Source organism: Triturus cristatus, chromosome 6 (genome assembly GCF_964204655.1).
Source record: "Triturus cristatus chromosome 6, aTriCri1.1, whole genome shotgun sequence".
Taxonomy (NCBI): domain Eukaryota; kingdom Metazoa; phylum Chordata; class Amphibia; order Caudata; family Salamandridae; genus Triturus; species Triturus cristatus.
This window is the reverse complement of record NC_140589.1, coordinates 1,248,016,264-1,248,023,204: the sequence shown is the minus strand read 5'-3', so window position 1 is coordinate 1,248,023,204 and position 6,941 is coordinate 1,248,016,264.

Sequence of the window (6,941 nt, the reverse complement as noted above, 5' to 3'; positions counted from 1 at the left end):
TATCTACGGTGTTGGAGTCGGTACGCCAACTCGGTGAGTTGGGTGAGTGGTTTAAACCTGAACGTCAGTCCCGGTCTGACACTCGTACTCCTGGTGAATATAAATTTACTAGACGTGATATCTTTACTGGTCTTTTGGCTGATGGTGTGCGTCGGGAGGATATTGATGGTGAGACTACTGCTCGTTTGTGGGAAATGTTTCGCAAACGGGGCTTGGACCGGAAGGAGGGTGCCCGGCGTGTTCGGACGACTGAGTGTGATCGTGGTTGTTCTGATGGTAGCGGTGATGATGATCGCCGTGGGCGCTTTGATCGTCGTGATGATCGGCGTCCTGTACGTGATCTGTCCCCTCGTCGAGAGCGGGACAGGGAGAGAGAGGGGGAAAAGGAAAGGGGGAGAAATGATCATGCTTACAGCAGACGTAGAGATGATAGGGATCAATCCCCTGAATTGAGAAGGAGGGAGGATCGATACAGTTTGGCCGATCGAAACTCGCAGTGCAATGTAGAGGACAGGAATCCATTTCGTAATAGAGATGGATATGAACAGGAGGTACTGATACCCAAGAAACGTGAGAGTCTTTATCCTGATTTGTCCTGGTACACAGAATGCAGTAAGAATGACTAGGAAATAGGTCAAGCTCCGGTACACAGATGGGCTCACAGAGATAATAGACCCTATGTAGATATTGATATTTATTGGAGACATCGTAATATCCAAAGGGCCCGAGCATTAGTTGATACAGGAGCGGAGGCCACTCTTATTCATGGAAAATCAAAGAAATTTACAGGGCAGCCTTTTACTATTACCGGATTAGGAGGAAAAGAAACCCCTGCAGTTCAAACTTTGCTTGAAATGAGAATAGGTAGAATCCCTAGAAAGGAATATTCTGTATTAGTGGTGCCACTTCTAGAATTCATAATTGGAATTGATATTTTGAAGGGAATGACATTGCATCTTGATGATGGGTGTTACCAATTTGGAACGACGCATTATATCTCGTCCAGACCTATACGGGTTGGTCGTTTAAGGATGCCCCCCATACAAGTTCCCCAGGCGACCAAAGTGGTTTGTCAGAAGCAATATCGTATTCCGGGTGGTCATGAAGAGATTAGTACCACCATTCAGGAGTTGGTTGATGCAGGCGTTATAACTCCAGTTACTTCTGCTTGGAATAATCCTGTTTGGCCGGTGCGTAAAAGTGATAATTCCTGGCGCATGACTGTTGATTATCGAGAATTGAACAAACACACGCCCTCTTTGACTGCTGCAGTACCGGATGTTATCACCCTGATTGAAAGAATCCAAACACATCCAGGTACATGGTATGCGTCCATCGATATTGCTAATGCTTTCTTTTCTATTCCAATTGCCCCTGAGTGTCAGGAACAGTTCAGTTTTACGTGGAATGGGCGTCAGATGACGTTCAGAAGTCTTCCTCAGGGCTATGTGCATAGTCCTACGATTTGTCACCGGCTGGTGGCAGAACACTTGATTGAGGTACCAGTTCATCCCAAAATCCAGATATGTCATTATATGGATGATGTTTTGATCCAAGGCGAAACACAAGAGGATGTTCAGACACAATTAGATAGAGTCATTGAGTGTCTGCGTGGGAAAGGTTGGGAGATCAACCCGGACAAATTACAAGGTCCGTCTCAAGCTGTAAAATTTTTAGGTATTAATTGGCATGAGGGACACCGCGAGGTGATCCCTCAAGTTAAACAGAAAATTCTTGATTTTTCGGTTCCGAGGAATAGGAAGGAAGCCCAGAGATTCATTGGTTTATTCGGTTTTTGGCGCCAGCATATTCCTCATTTGAGTCAAATATTGGCCCCTTTGTACCGAGTTACACGTAAAAAGAATGCATTTGAATGGGGTAAGCAACAGCAAGATGCATTTAGTCTGGCGAAAGAGGCAATTCAACATGCTATGGATCTCTGGCCTGTACGTGATGGTGATGTGGATTTGAATGTGTCTGTGCAAGGCCCTTATGCAAACTGGAGTCTGTGGCAGAAACAAGGCAGGTGTAAAGTACCATTGGGGTTTTGGACCAAAAAGCTACCTGATGCTGGTGAGCGTTATACACCCTTTGAGAAGCAGCTACTTGCTTGTTATTGGGCTTTGCTGGATACCGAGCAATTGACTTTGGGACATGACATATTCTTGCGTCCTGAAATTCCTATTATGCAGTGGGTTTTGAGTTCACCAAAAACTCATCGAATTGGGCATGCTCAGGAGGCGAGTGTGATTAAATGGAAATGGTACATACAAGACAGGGCACGTGTGGGTCCGAAAGGAGTTGCGTCTTTACATGAGCAAGTGGCGCAAGCACCATCGACTGAGACTGAGAGTGAGTGTTCCGTACCTTTAGAACAGGAGTCTCCTGTCAAGTGGGGTAGACCTTTTGATGATTTATCCGTCGAGGACAGGAACCATGTGTGGTTCACAGATGGGTCAGCAAAGTTTATTGGAACGACACGGCACTGGAAGGCGGTGTCTTATAATCCGATCACACAGAAACTGTTGAGCACAACTGGTGAAGGGAAGAGTAGTCAGTTTGCCGAGCTCTATGCCGTTTACCAAGTTTTGAAACAGGAGTTACCTGGCGTATGCCACATTTTCACCGATTCCTGGTCCACTGCCAATGGACTGGCTGTTTGGTTGCCAACCTGGCATTCCCATAATTGGAGGTTACACTCCAAAGAGTTATGGGCAAAAGAGTTATGGCAAGAGATTTGGGAAATGCTCCCACAGAGTACTGTTACCATCTTCCATGTGGATGCTCACACCCCAATAGACTCTCTTGACAATTTTTTTCATAATATTGCAGATGAGAAATCTAAAATTGCTGAGGCAGTGGTGGACAGACAAGATCCTGATATTGCGGGATTGGCGAAATGGGCACACCAGAAGGCAGGACACTTTGGAGAGAAGGCCACTAGCAGGTGGGCTGCTGATAGAGGAATTTATATTCCCCTGGATCTAATCAAAAATGTTATTCTACATTGTCCCGTCTGTCAGCATATCAGACAGCGTAAAGTACCTCAAATTGTTAGAGGTCATTTACATCGTGGGAAACTGCCCGCTCAAATTTGGCAGATTGATTACATTGGACCCCTTCCCATGAGTAGAAATTGTCAATATGTTTGTACAATTGTCGATACATATAGTGGTTTGCTGGTAGCTTTTCCATGTAAGCAAGCCACCCAGTTAAATACCATAAAGACATTAGAATTGATTATGATGTATTATGGTGTGCCATTCCAAATTCAATCTGATAACGCATCCCATTTCCGTGGAAGATTGGTACAGGAATTCTGTGTGGAAAATAATATTGAATGGATATTTCATATACCTTACTACCCGCAGGCCTCAGGCCTGGTGGAGAGATTGAATGGCCTGCTAAAGGATCAACTGCGTAAATTAACAGATGACAAGTATAAAAATTGGCGAGACTTTTTACCCCAAGCACTATTGATTCTGAATAATCGTCCTTTTTTAAATGCTGAATCTCCACTTATGCGTTTGTTTCCCCCAAAGGTTGAGACTATGCCTAATGTAATCAATGAAACTGTGATGTATTGGGAGATTACTTCCGGAGCTCTGGCTCCATGCAGAGCGACCCCAGGGTCGGCAGGCTTAGATTTGCATGCTATGGATGACACCGTTCTGGAAAGTAAAAATCGGGTCATCATTGCTACCGGTGTTGGTATTCATATACCACCGGGGAATTTTGGATTGATCGCCCCTAGATCGGGGCTGGCTGTAAAAGGCATCCAGGTACTTGGAGGGGTCATTGACAGCGACTATCAGGGAGAGATTAAGGTACTTCTGCTAAATAGCAGTGAGAATGACTTGCTGATACACCGCACCGACCGGGTGGCTCAATTACTCATTATGCCTGTTTTCAGTGGTGAAATAATGAAAGGCACTGCCCCAATTTTGCTAACTGTACGAGGCCAGAAAGGCTTTGGCTCTACGGATAACCCTGGGGCCAAGGTTTGGGTGCAATCGCCTAAGAATCCCCCTGAACAAGCAGAGGTTATTGCCACCGGTCAGGATAATACCATTTTGGTTATGAGGCCAGGGAAAGATAGCTGGGAAGCTGTCCCAGCTGATAAATGTTATTTACGAGAATGATTAATGCCTGTATTTGGTTCTTTTTCAGATCATTCTTTGGATTGTTGCTGCAGGATGTGTCGGTACTGGACACCGTTCGGACTACTTCGGAGAGAGAGAAGGGATTCCATCAACCCGGGATGAATTGGGAACCAGGGTGTTGCATTCCTTCAATGCGTGGGACTCGTCATCGAACTTTTGGACGCTCCTGGCGAAAAGAGTGACTGATGCCCCTCACTTCTGTTTGACACCGATGAGATCTGTGCACGATATCCTGGCGACCTGCCTAGTTGCTGTCCCCGCCTCGCTGGAAACTTTAATAAGCATCTTCAACATTTCAAAGGCTCGTCCGAATATTATTCTGGGTGATTTTGCTACCCATGCATATTGTCCTTTATGTACTGAACTGCCGAATGAGCAACTCCCCATCCAATCCCAAATAACTACGTATAATATTACACAAGGCGACCTATGTTTCTTCCTCACATGTAATCCTAATGCAATTTCTGAATGTCTACGTCTCAAGTTAAGAGGCGCCACCTCTTTCACATCTCACGAACGAACTTTGTGTTTCCAGAGGACACCGACGAAATGTATTTCAGTCCAGAACAATATGACTTGCAATAGTTTGGTAGTTACCCCCAGTCACTATCGTGCGATGTTGCTACCTGCCGGATGGCTTTTCTCATGTGGTAATACTTCCTGGCCCTATGTCCCCGCAAACATTTCAGGCGGCCCGTGTGCTATTACTAGGTTAAGTTTGTTGATGTTTTCTTCACATCCAAATGCCAACTCTCGTGTGCTTCGAGATACAGTACTGTTACAGGAGGATTGTGACTCATCTTTGCATTTATATTCCAAGTCTGAATACCTTAGTCTAGCTGTTTCAATTATTGGTGTCCCTGCCTTGGCGGTTTACAATGCCAAATCCATTGGGAAAATGGCCTGCTGGATGGTCAAATCTATTAATCATACTTCTACAGTCTTATCTGACTTGCTATTAGACGCCCAGGGTGAACGTAGAGCCATCTTGCAAAATAGAGCAGCCATTGATTATCTTCTGCTTAAACATGGACATGGCTGCTCAGACTTTGAAGGTCTCTGCTGTTTTAACTTATCTGATCATACACAATCCATTCGTGCGCATATAGATAAATTGCATGATTTAACTAATGAAGTTAGGAAACACATTGATCAGGGCTGGTTTGACTGGCTCTTTAATTGGTTGCCGGACATGCATATGCTACGCCACACATTAGGTGGCATTTTGATTGCTACTGCTGTTCTGATTTCTATCTGTTGTTTTATTCAGTGTATTCCTTCATTGCTTCAATTCTGCACATCTGGTACTAGACATAGATCAGTTAGTTTTGTTTCATATTATTCTTCCACTGATGTCAGTTCCATATAGTAAGATGTATAATAGACTGAAGTCAAGGGTGTAATGTAGTGCTTGATTTTCCCGGCTCTTCTGTATTGTAAAGTGACCAGTATGACTTCAGTCTCTTTCCATCCATGTCTAAGGACTAGAGTAGTGAATAGGGCCTATCTGTTAGACACTTTTGACACAATCCCGTGCTCCTACCCATAGCTTAGGGTCTATATACATAGCCTAGGGGATAGATTTGTTAGCCTTGAGGATAACTTGCCCTATAGTGAGGGTATTTCATAGAGCTGTGTTGAATTCAGGCCTGGTAGGCCTCAAACGGGAGAGACTCCATCTTTCTTTCTGCTCCGGCAGCTTGGGACCTTTCTAGAGGGAGGGGGAATGTTTTAGTTATGAGGTGTTATTCGCTCGGAGAGAACCGGTTCAGGCCGGCCCTTATCGAAGGATTGTATTTTTCTTCATGCCGAAGACACTACATCAGGCCGGCCGGCTGGGAAAGTGTCCTTGGTGCGGGGAGGTACAGGAATTTGGTGGGCGGCAGGTTTCGAGCTGGAAATTTCCATGAGGGAATGCACTTCTATATTAGTGAAAGCCTGAGTAAGATAAGAGCACTTGCTTCTAGACCATAGGCGGCATCTGGCCGTTAGCAGAAAAGCTATTACTTATTCCAGGGAAGACAGATGACGAACTTGAATCTAAAGAGGACAGAGTAGCCGACGGGGAAGAGGTTCCGGTGACTCGGAGAGGGAGAAGGGAGCAGACCCACAACTGCAGAGGGGTGACTTCCAGGCGAAGCCGAGGCATAGACGAGAAGGGAACCTAGATGACCATTGAGCACGGGCTACATACCATAAAGGTGAAGTCGACCCCTTTTTCTTTAGAGTGTACAACCTAACCTTTCACTTTCCTTGCAGGTTGTCTATATATATATATATATATAATGTGTTCTGCGAATGTGCATGTGGCATTTAAATAAAGTATTTAGCTTATTGTACGTTAGCATGTGTTGTGTACTTTTGTATAGGAGGATAGTCTATTCTTTTAGTCAGAGTTGCCCCAAAATGAACAGAGGTTAATCCTGGTCAGGTAAGTGGTAACTGGATGAGGGGGAAAACAAGCCCCTCGAACTAGAGAACAGGGTGTGCTCAACTAATAGTCTTTGTGTGATCTGATATATGGTGATACGGTAATGATAGGATGAGCTCGTGCTAAGGCTGCCGTTTAGGTAGGAGATTCTGGGTCTGATTGAGACCGCGAGACTGTGTGTGTTGCTGCCGGATGGGTAGGAGATTCTGGGTCTGACTGAGGCCGCGAGACTGTGTGTGTTGCTACCGGATGGGTAGGAGATTCTGGGTCTGACTGAGGCCGCGAGACTGTGTGTGTTGCTACCGGATGGGTAGGAGATTCTGGGTCTGACTGAGGCCGCGAGACTG